General features: G+C 39.6%; 1 long non-coding RNA gene and 1 other non-coding gene across 2 annotated transcripts; both read left to right on the forward strand.

The window, feature by feature from the left end:
* Nucleotides 1-2073: 2073 nt before the first annotated feature.
* Nucleotides 2074-6575, forward strand: LOC129061013 (uncharacterized). Its single transcript, XR_008527952.2, has 5 exons — nt 2074-2295; nt 2497-2611; nt 3818-4062; nt 6002-6115; nt 6280-6575. It is a non-coding gene; the product is annotated as an uncharacterized LOC129061013 (long non-coding RNA).
* A 4817-nt stretch (nt 6576-11392) lies between these two features.
* LOC112134749 (U6 spliceosomal RNA) lies at nt 11393-11494 on the forward strand. The gene has a single exon (XR_002916111.2). It is a non-coding gene; the product is annotated as a U6 spliceosomal RNA (small nuclear RNA).
* The last annotated feature ends 631 nt before the right edge of the window (nt 11495-12125 follow it).

The following is a 12125-nucleotide window of genomic DNA, read 5'->3' on the forward strand; positions in this document are numbered from 1 at the left end:
CTGTGGAACAATGGGCAAAACCACAGCTCAGCCCAATCGTCTTTGGCTGCAGATTACCCAGCAACAGGGCCGCTCTCCAGATGCAGGTCAAGGAGGAGCGGACCCTGAGGCCTGGCAGCAGGCACACTTAGCGACCTGGAGGCCTTCTGAGGGAAGCCCCATATCCGGAGCCAGTACCTGAGCTACAGCCACTACCTGCAGGTTGCGCACTGATAGAAGTGGCCCTGCAGCCTCCAACTTCCCGCTTCCCTCTGGGCCCCAGCAGCGCAGACTCCCACGTCAGATGCCACTGCCGCGCCTAAGTCAGGTGTTCTGCCTTGCAGCAGCACGAGGGCGGGAAAAGGCCACTCAGCCCCATACTGGCAGCTGCACATTGCCCAGAACCCGCCACCTCGTGCCAAGGAAGAGCACACCCTAGAATGGGAGGTTGGGCACACCCTAGAATGGGAGGAACAGCAGAGCCTAGAATGGGAGGCTGGTGTCCTCGGGGACCCTAAGGCTGGGACCAGCCCTGCCAGCCTCCACCAAGGACTCTGCTGCAGGTGTCACCTGCACATAGGGCGCGGTAGCAGAGATGGCAACCCCCGACACTGCCCGCGCCACCAGCAGTGAAACATACAAGGCCAGAGGCTACCAGGGCTTCTAATTCAGGCGGTTGGTAGGACAGCTCCAAGAAGGGAACCTGCAGCTGCAGGAAGAGAACCTGGCGGCCACACAGTTCCCAGCGCCCACGACCCGGGGCTCAGTGCGCGGGAGAAAGGAGCTGATAGTAGGGTGGGAGGGAGGTGCACTCGGCCACCCTCAGGCTTTCTGGGACCAGGCCTCCCAGCCTCCGCCTGGGCTCAGCTGCAGCTGCCACCTGCATATGGCACGCAGCAGCACAGATGGCAATCCAATACCCTGCCCGCACCACCAGTCCCGGACCCCAGGGAGAGACACTGCTACTGCGACTAATTCAGGCGGTCCGTGCTGCAGCTGCGGGAGGATGGGAACCGGTGCTCAGCCCCATCCCAGTGGCTGTACAGTGCCCAGGACCCGCGACGCCGAGCTCTCGGAGCTGGCCAAGATTCCGTATCGGATCCTATGGTGAAAGGGCCATGCAGTCGGTGACATTCAGGATGTCTGGGACCAGCCCAGTCGATCTCCCCCATGGGCTCAGTTGCAGCTGCCACCTGAACATGGCACCCTGCAGCAGCGGTGGCAGCCCTTGCCCTGCCCGCTGCCACCACCAATGAGGATCCCAGGGTCGGCCGCCTAATTCACCCGGTGGGCCCTGCAGCTGCAGGAGAGTGAGAAATGTCCACTCAGCCCCATCCTGGTTGCTGCATATTGCCCAGCTCCCAGGACCTCACACTCTGTGCGTGGGACAAAAAAGAGTGGAACCTGGGGTTGGAGGGATGAACACTAAGCGACCCTCAGCCGTGTGGGACCAGCCCTGCCCACCTCCATCGTGGGCTCAACTGCAGCTGCCACCTGCACACGGTGAGGGGAATCAGCGGTGGCAACCTTTCACCGTGCCCACGCCACCAGCAGCGTGAAACCCAGGTCCAGACGTCACCAGGAGCCTAATTCAGGCGATTGGCCCGGCAGCTACAGGGCGGGAACTTGCTGCTCAGCCATTGGATTTAGGCTGCTGCACAGTCCCCAGCACTGGCGACCTCGTTCTCTGGGCGCAGGGCAAGGAAGAGAGGACCCCAGTTGGGAGGGTGGTGTGCTCGGAGACCTGAAGGCCCTTTGGGACCAGCCTTGCCAGCCTCCGCCTTGGGTTCAGCTGCAGTTGTCATCTGCATATGGCGCGCGGCAGCAGCGGTGGCAACTCTCAACGCTGCCCGAGCCACCAGCAGCGCAGACCCCTGGCCAGATGCCCCAGCAGCGCCTAATTCGGGCGGCCGGCCCTTCAGCTGCAGTAGGGGGGAACCAGTGGCTCAGCCCCATGTAGGCAACTACACAGTGCCCAGCACTCAAGACCTCGCGCTCAAAAGAGGGCAAGGGAGGAGCAGCTGCAGGGGGCAGCGCCGTTAGGCTGGCCCTGAGACAGCTGGGACCGCGCGCTCGGCTCTGGCGAGCTCGGCCAGTCCGCAGGCGTCTCAGCAGCAGCTGCCACCTGCATGCGGTGCAGGCGAGTGCTCGGCTCAGGGCGGTTTCTGGCCACATGCAGTTTCTGGCCACGCGCGAGGCCGTTGCCTTTTGAAGTCCCATGGGCGCTGGGGCCCAACTGCTCTGCTCCTTATATTATTTATTCTCCGAGAGGTTGGAGACGTCCCTGTCCGAGAAGTTGGAGGGTCCCTGTCTGAGGTCTGGGCCAGACTGCCTTGCTTTCTGGTGCTGGGCCGGATGGGGGCCGGGTGGGGCTGGGCTGGGGGAAGGGCAAGGGCGAGTTGTGGCGTCTCTGAAGCCGATAGCCGGGCCATGAATATCTTGGCTGTGGAAAGCCAGAAGGGCGAAGTGCGCCTGAGCTCCTGAAGTAACTGCATCTTCTCTGACCCCTGGTACCAGACCCCAGCTGAGGATGTCGGGATGATACACAAAGCTGCGTCCAGGGCAACGCGTGGGAGCTGCAGCCGAGGCTCCCACTCAAGAGAAAAGACCAGTCTGAAACCTACAAGAACAGGTGTTGGGAACTGCGGGCTGCGGGCTGGGGGTTGAGGGAGGAGGTGGGCAGATGGGGAGAAGCACCTCCTTCAGAGTTGGGGGCTTGGGGAGTGGGGGCCAGGGGAGGCGTGGAAAGAATAGTGTGTGCGGGGTGGGCCGTACTCGTCCCCAGGGCGCTGGGCTTTCTTCCTAGGAGGACTCCGCAGCACCTGGGATGTGGACGCCTTGGGGGTGGAGGGCCCAGGACATCTTTATGAGCAGCGAAAGAAACGCAAAACTTTAGCTGGTTCCTCCACCCACAGTTCCTCTTACAGAGCACTTTAGAGAGAACTTTAAAGTGATTCAACAAAATTATATATTGTTTTATTTTTAATGTACACGTTTTAAAAGATAATGTTAGATACATTATAGAAAGGTACATAATGAAAGAAATAATTCCCATAATATATCACCTTCTGGGCTAAGAATTTTTTGGCTAAAATCCAATATTTTATATCAATGAATACCTATGTAAATATGTTCTTTGTTGAGAGTCCTTAGAAGGAAACTTTGAAGTAGGAAGAAGGTTCATGTTCTTGAATAGGAAGACGCATTTTTCTTGAGGTGTGAGATCTTTATTAATTTTACATAAATCAAAGTTATCAAAGTTAACATTTTTGAATTACACATGCCGTCTTTTAATATTATGATGGCTTAACATTTTTGTAATGGAGAAAAAAATGTCTTGCCTTTCAAAATGTGCTATTAATTTCCATAAATAGTTTGCTAACAGCTGAAAAGATAGATAAATGAATGCAAGGGAATAGAAAATCCAGGAACACCCAAATATATGTAAGAATGTATAACAGAGTAATGGTGAGACTTTATACTAGTAAGAAAAGAGTTATTTTTATAAATGAAATGCCTGCTTTTTGGAAGAAATTAGCTAGATTTTTATGTCACAACAATAAGTTTCTCATTGAATATAGATTATTTTAAATATGCAAAATCAGAAAAATACCAGAAGAAAACACAAATGCCTATTTATACAAATACATTTTTGTGTTGACAAAGACCTTCCTAGGAACCTCTCAAGCAAGCATTCTGAAAGTTTATTTAGGAAAATTAAAATTAAATCACGCCGCATATGAGAAAAAGATAACAAAATAAAAGACATCATACTTATATAATATTTACCACGTGTTTTTGTGTGTGTACATATTAAAAATGGCTATTCATTTTACAGAGAATTCTTCCAAATCAACATGAAAATACCTCTAAAACTGGGCAAAGTATTTTTTCCATCTCTGCAAGTCACCTATGCACATAGGAAAAAATACTTAATGTGTCTGATAAGAGAAGGAATTTAACTTAAAAAAGGAATGAAATGCCGTTTTCTATCCTCAAAGTTTGTGAGGATGAGGAGCAGTGATATTTACACTTCTGCTTAAAGTTAAGTTGCTGATGACTTTTCAAAAAGACAATTTGGTGGTAAGTACCACGTTTAAACTATGTGTATGCCCTTTCTTGATCAATTCCATTATAGTAAAATACATTTAGGAAACAATGAGAGATACATGCAATTTGTTTTTCTCAGCACTGCTTAAAATATGACTGTATTAAAGAGAATGCATATAACAAATTTCATAAATAAATTTCAGTGAATATATAGTATGGGATAATATGAGACCACTGAAAGTAGTATCTACAAAAGTATGTTGACATATGAAAATGTATTTTGGTGTATCAGGTGAAGATAACATTCAGTTTGATTACACATACAAACTGACTATGTTCAAGCTTTATCTGAAAATATGTACCAAATGTGATAAAATTTGTTATTTGGGGACAATTGTATTATAATGAACTGTTTTTCCTTTTTAAGATTTATGACTTCTTCACTGAGCAGGGGACTGGGGATCTGTGGTATATAGCATATAGCATAATTATTATTAATGAAATCATCCTTAGGAAGAGCAGAAATATGAATTTTGCAGATAAAAATAATTTCTCACTTTCTATTTTTAAATTTTTATTTCTATGGATTAGTATAGTCTGTGAACTTTTAGTGTCTTCAGAAGTGAAGATAAACTTTATCTGTGATAGTGGTTTTATATATGTACATATTTTATTAAACACGTTTTTATTATGTATAGATTTATTACATATATGCCAATAACTATATATTCATCATTTTAGTTTAGTGTTATTATTATGAAAATAAAAATAGTGAATATAAGTAACTATTACCATTGCAAAAATACTGCTTTATTTGTAGCTGTTTTAAAAATATTAAACTTCCCAACCGTATTTATTCATTTTTAAAATCTATTTATTCATCAAATATAAGCTGAATACCTGTTATGTAAAAGACACATTATACTAGCTCTCAAGACCCTTCCATTCTTAAAAATTTCATGTGTACCTGCCCAGCCTGAGCAAGCTGAGAGATTTAAAATTAGAGAATTAGGACTGAATCTCAACTGAAGCTTGTCCTCTCATCTTTCAAAAAAAAATCATTTCTGATGTGAGAAAGTAGTGCAAGATAACATCAGCGGCCACTTTGAAAATATATAGGTCTTAAATAGTGATATTAATTATCATAAATACCCTACGTGCATTTTATATATGTAAATACTAATTTACATACATGCATACATTTAGATTCTGTAAATCTAAATATTTAATTAAATGAGTCATATTTATTTATTTGAATCCTGTCTTTTATTAGGCTTAAAGTTTTTAAAAATTAAGGAATTGCTTTGTTTTAAAAATTTGCTTTTATTTCAACGCTTCTTTTCCGTAGTACATTTAAGTGCTTAAAATTGATTTAAATGTTAATCATATGACTAGGACTTCCATTGTCTTATTGTATATACCGTATTCCACTTGATGCAGCCACCGTGGATTGTGTGATGCTGCCTTATTTTATGTATCAATAAAATAATGTTTAAAATGCTGAAAAATATAGTTGTAATAAATAATGAATTATAAGTAGCATTTCAACGTCAGAGATGTTGAAATATGAGAAAATGAGAAGCTTAGAATCATTGAAATACAGTCTTATCTCGAACCTTTAAATCATAGCACAAAGGAAGTATAATGGTACCATTTTACCTAATTAAAATGTTGTCTTTATTAAGCAGTAGTAATAATTATAATATCTAGCAAGCAAAAGATCTTAAAATAGTATTCAAATGCAAGCTCAACTGAACCGAGAGGCCAAGATCTTTCTATCCAAATAGGTCACTCTTTCACTGATGCGGTGAATAATAAGAGCTAATAAATATTGTCCCTTTTCAGGAGGAAATTAATATTTGTTTTGAAAGCAGAGGAATAGCATGCTATTTATTGTTTGCAGTTACATGAATCATTGTATGTTTTGAGATAGTGGACTAAACTTCTCTCAACGTCTTCTCAATTTCCTAAGATGGCTCTACATTTGGCCTGTGCCAATGGCTGCCCAGAAGTGGTAACTTTTCTGGTGCACAGAAAATGCCAGCTTAACATCTGTGACAGTGAAAACAAGACACCTCTAACGAAGGTATATATAGTAGCCAGTTCTTTCAGCATGAGATGGATTTGGCTTAAATACATAGAATAAAAATGAATTTATCTCATTGAAATATAACTAGTTTGTGAAACCTGTGGAATAATTATTTTAATTTCTTACAATTTACAATTTATTTCTTGTTCTAATACTGAAAGGCTATAACATGCCAAGAAGATGTGAAACTATTCTGCTAGACTTTGGTGCTGATCCAAATATTACAGATGTCTATGGCAACACTGCTCTCCATATGCTGTCTGTAATGAGAATATGTCAACGGTAGCAAAACTGTTTTCACACAAGACAAACATCAAAGTGAAAAACGATGTACAGCAACCAATGTTATTTTCAAAATATTTGAAATCCACTTGTTTTAACATTGACATATGTAAGGGTCAGTTTTTCCTATTTGGAAGCTTAACCAATCCGTGAATAAAAATAATTTGAAATAACGGTCTAAGATTTTACTTTAAATACTAATATCTTTAAAAAAGTATTAGAGAGTATGGCTTTCTTTTATGCATTTATGGTACATATTTGAATTTGTTATAGGTAAAACTTTTGTTTTCAATTTTTTTTGACTGAAGTATTTTTTTTCTTTCTAACTAGTGTACAACAACACAGGAAAGCAAAGTTGGCCTGCATAAATTGAGCCAATATGTAAAATTTAGGAGAACTGCAAAACTCCGTATTTCAGGCTCCTCTTAAATAGTGAAATCTGGTTTCCCTTGAGCCCATGTTACTGTTTGGTATGCTATGAAGAGGCTGTAGCTTCACACAAAGTCTATGGTCTCCAGTTTGCCGCTGTGCCCACCTAGGTACTTACTCAGGTCACATCCTTTGCCTCTGTAAATATTTTAGTCAACAACTCCTGTAATATAGTATATTTTGGTAAAGATTTCAAGGTTTTCAAGACAGTTGATAGTTATTTATAATATATAGCCTATATTTTGTATTAATTCCTTAATAATGGGGTTGACTTTTAGAATTTAGAAGTTGTTTTTTAAATAATGATTTTTCTTTATATATACCATAAATAACAATCACATTGGAATGCCCATAGGCCTTTTTAGGTTAATTATGGTTATATTTGGATAGGTTATGCATACTGCAGAACAAATTTTATCTTTCTCCTCAGCATTGTCCCTGAAAATGGAAGTGATTTAGTAGCTTTTATTAGGCTAAAATAACTGATATAGTTCAGCTAGAAATTGTATTGATAAGCCATTGCATTTGTATTTCTGATATTTTGCCAAAATAAAAAATAATTTTAAGTAGCAATGAAAATAGAAACCAGAATAAAAATGGATTAATGCATTTTAAGAAGTAGATTTGCATTAGGGTCCTAAGATTATAAATATCGTTATAATTGAGAATAAAATTTCATACTGAACTTTGTAACAGCTAAAATTCTGTGATCCTGTAATAGGAGAAACCCAATGGACCATTTAATAATAAGCAATCAAAATTCATTTGAAGCCTATCTCTTTTAATTTAGAGCCCATTTCCTTAGTGACCTACTTGGAGCAGGAGTGCATGACTTTGGCAGCTGGGATCCTGGGCCCACTGATAGAAAATAATCAAGTGAGTTTGTATCACTTGGAGGAAACCTCTACCTTTATTGGAAAGCTTTAAAAACTATACTCCTGAAATTTTAATTCCTCAAATGTTAATATTGCCACAAAACCTATTGTCAAATAAGGATTAGGCAAAGTTCAAGACATTTCTTGAATACTGGACATATAATTCACAGTTTTATAATATTTCTCAAACATAGATGATCATAGGATCTTCCTGTTCAGGTACAGTCTTTAAATTCTGGCAAAGTAAATATTCTTTGGAATATAGTTTAAGAAGTACTACTCTAGAGGTAATAATTTAGATCATTAATTTAATAAAAATACTTAAAGCATTTACTACTATGTCATAGGGTTTGAGGATAAAGAGATAAAAGATACAGCAGCTGCCCTCAAGAATCTGTTGGTTTAGATAGAAATCAATAAAATTATTACAATATACCATGTGAAATGCTGTGCTAGAAACAAAGATTATTGAAACCAGTGACTGTTTCAAATCATTTTTGGAGCTGACCAGAGTTAATGTGAGTCAGAGGCCGGATGCTTTTAAGTGGAGGAGCAGTGCATGGGAAAGCACAGAGGAGTGAGAAGGAAGGGACAGCTTTTTATTTGCTTTCTATTTTATGTGTTTAAGTTCACAGGACCTTATATAAGGTATTCAGCTCAGCTGACAAATATGTAATTTTATGAATTATAAATTGTTTTTGCCATTTTACAGGATGGCCTCATACCACTTTTACTTGCCATAACTAAAAGACAGCAAATGGTATAATTTTTACTAACAAAAAATGCAAATGTAAATGCAGTCGATAAAGGTTTAGTCATTTTTTTAAAGTGAGTGTTGTTCTAGAGTCATAACACTCAAGTTGGAAATATTAAATTAATCATAAGATTAGCTTATAATTATTGGATTATAGTGGAAAATATCAAAACAAATAACCAGTTAGGTAGAAAAGCAATTACTTGGACTGGGCAATATAAAGAACATATGTATATGATAGGATTTATATTCTCTTATTATATTGGCTGATATTATTTGCAATCTGATGTTTTTGGTCACATTATCTTCTATTAGTAAAGGGTTCTGTATTAGTTTTATAACATATGAACTTTAACTTTCAGTTTGCTTATTGATTCAATATTGAATTATTAAGTATTTTATAGTATTTCTCTACCTTCTGCTTTTTATATACTTTTTCTATAAAATGTAATATGAATCATAAATAGGAATTGAAAATTATTTTGTGTTTTGGATGACTGTTTGCTTTAAGGTAATTTATTTGAAAAATACTAATGTTAGGTTATCCCTAAGTGACTATTAATTGTTACCACCACTGTGAATTCATCATTTTATTTCTTTTTAATTTATGGTGTATTTTAATTTTTTAATTTGTAATCGGTATGTGTAGAGGGAAGAAAGATATGTTTAATTAAATTAACTTTTTATTTAATGAAGATAAGCTGTAGGTGAGTGATAGAAAAGAGGCCTTAGATTCACACAAGACAGGTTTTAATTTCTAGCTTCTTCACTTGTTAGGGGTGACCTTGCAAACATTACTTAGTACCAAGTATGCTTTCCTATATGAAAATGAGGATAATAATGTTCCTTTCAGGGGTGATTGTGTGGAAATTAGACTATGTGTATACAGCATTTAATTCCATGCCTCACACATGCTTATCAGTATCATTAACTGAACGACCACTACTAATATCATTATTATTTATATTATTGTTTTCAGCCTGCAGACTGCTCTTGCTTATCTGACTCTCAACTGATTTTGAATTACAATATATCAGACTAGGGAAGAAATGGATAACTCTTCACTTAAATCTTTGCGTCCTTTAGATGAGTGACCTGAGCATAGTCTTTTGCCCATCAAAGGACTTTATGTTAACCACTTCTACTATGCCATACCCCAGTGGGACATGAATTGTTTTTTGTCCCTTCCTTTAAGCCTTTGTGGTTATTTACAAAGATGAACACCTGAACACCCAGGATGCTTATGTTTGTTAGTTCATGTAAATGGTTAATTCTACACTGACAGGCACATATTAAGTTTGTAAAGTTTCTAAGAATGATGTTCTCTCTCTGTTAGCTTAGCACAGCCTTCATGCTTGCAGTATGTCATGGATCATCAGGGATAGCATTTTTCTTCAGAAAAATATTGACATATTTACTCAAGTTATATGTGGAATGACTGCAGAAGATTATGCTGTTGCTAATATTTTTAATCTAAGTTTGTACATGTAAAGGCTAAGTGAGATTTCATAGCTTGGCTCAAGTAGTTTTTGAAGGGCAGGGAGTTAATTCACTTCATCAGCCAGAAATCAGGCAAAAAGCTAGACTAGTTAGAAGGAGCAGTGGGTCCAGGATTCTTTATTTTAGGGCTTTTAACACATTTATCCCTACAGATACCAATGTTGTCTATTTGATCCCAAGTATAACCCCAATGCATGGGATAAACATAGTGTCACATTTTTTATTTTTCTAGTTGGTAATTTGGGTCTTAAAATGTCCACTTTAGCAAAAAATTTAGTACTGCCTCTAGGAGCTATCCTCTATACCCTCCTCCTTGATTTTTTTAAAGGAACTTAAGGGGTTCCCTAAGTCCAAGGAAGACAGCCTTCTTTTACAGTCAGGATGAGGGGTGGGAAAAGGCCCTTCTAATCATTGTGTTGTTCCCGCTGATTCTGTTGCTGCATTGTTGCCATTGAAACTGCTTCTTCAGTCTGTTAACAATTGACCTTTGCTGCCAGGATGACCTCACTTATCTGGATCCCTCAGTCTTCCTGGTGATTCACATATAGACTTCAAAGTTATTACTTTTTGTTTTAGTTCACATAGATATTCTCAGCCATTGCTTCCAAAGTGCCAGTACCCTGCTCTGGCAGTTGGGCCTCCTAGCTTTAGCCACACTCATAGTGACCCTTCTTCTCACACTCAAAACCTGATATGAAACCCACGTCTTAGCTTGGACTTGTCCTTGACCTTCAAGGTAAATTACCCTCTGAATCCCTTGGAATAGTGTGAAACTGTGAGGTCTAAATAATGTTACAGGAAGAAATCAGGGATTCCTTTCTTCTTTGCTACCAGATCTATGCCCCTTTAGATTCTGTGTGGCACCATTTTGTAGGTAGTGGAGGGTCCCATATTATTCTGGAAGGACCCATATTCTGCTTCCCCAGAGTAGTGGTTCTTCCCTCAAGTGATCTATTTTCCATAAAAGTAAAAATCTCCCAAACTACTTGCATCTCTATCTTGAGTTTTTAAAATACTTTAAAATTCTACCTCACAGAGAAGCCATTCGAAAGAATTCACAAAATCTCAAGTTAGATTTAACAGAGCTAAACCTCATCCATGACTCATCAGTATGCATGTATGAAAGCAGAAGTTTGTGGCTGGGCACAGTGGCTCACGCCTGTAATCCCACCAATTTGGGAGGCCGAGGTGGGTGGATCACGAGGTCAGGAGTTCTAGACCAGCTTGGCCAACATGGTGAAACCCTGTCTCTACTAAAAATACAAAAATTAGCCGAGCGTGGTGGTGAGCACCTGTAATCCCAGCTACATGGGAGGCTGAGGCAGGAGAATCACTTGAACCCAGGAGGTGGAGGTTGCAGTGAGCTGAGGTTGTGCCATTGTATTCCAGCCTGGGCGATAAGAGCATGACTCCTTCTAAAAAAAAAAAAAAAAAGTAGATGGCAGCACATACACTAAAATTGAAACAATATAGAGAAGATCAGCATGATCCCTACACATGGGTGACACACAAATTTGTGAGGTGTTCTATATTTCTTGCAGTCCCCAAAAGGACATTGGACTACTATCTTACTAGCTCCAAGGAAATGGTGTGAGTCAATGAAAAATGGTGACACCCAATATTGAAACTATGATTTTCATACAAAAATATTTATGTAAGGTGATCTATGGAATGAGATTGTGCTGGAAAACACATGGGATGTTCTGTGCAATATATTGCTAGTAGGCATCTAGGAAATGAGAAAATATCAGCTTGCATCCCCTTCATGGAACTTTAAAAAAATAAAGGCAAGGTTTTGTCTTCCACAGCAGTTGGAGATGAACATGGGGAGTAAGCATTATTTCAACAAAGATTTGTTGGTTTAGAGTTTGGGTAGGTTGGTAAAGAATATTAGGAGTCCAAGCCAGGTCATGACATCCAATAGTTTTCTGCCCTGGGTGTGACTGATGAACTCAGCAATAGGAGATAATCATGTTATCTAATTTGATGAATTAACATATTTATAAATAATTTTTATTACAAATTATGAAATAGATGCCCTGAATTATAAGCCACAAAGAATAGAACATCTAATAACCAAGAGTAGGACTTAATAACAGTTTCTGAAAACTGCAACATTTGAATACTAGAACTTATGAAGAAATACACATTTTTTAAAAATTTATTT

The sequence above is a fragment of the Pongo abelii genome, chromosome 7 (assembly GCF_028885655.2).
Source record: "Pongo abelii isolate AG06213 chromosome 7, NHGRI_mPonAbe1-v2.0_pri, whole genome shotgun sequence".
NCBI lineage: Eukaryota > Metazoa > Chordata > Mammalia > Primates > Hominidae > Pongo > Pongo abelii.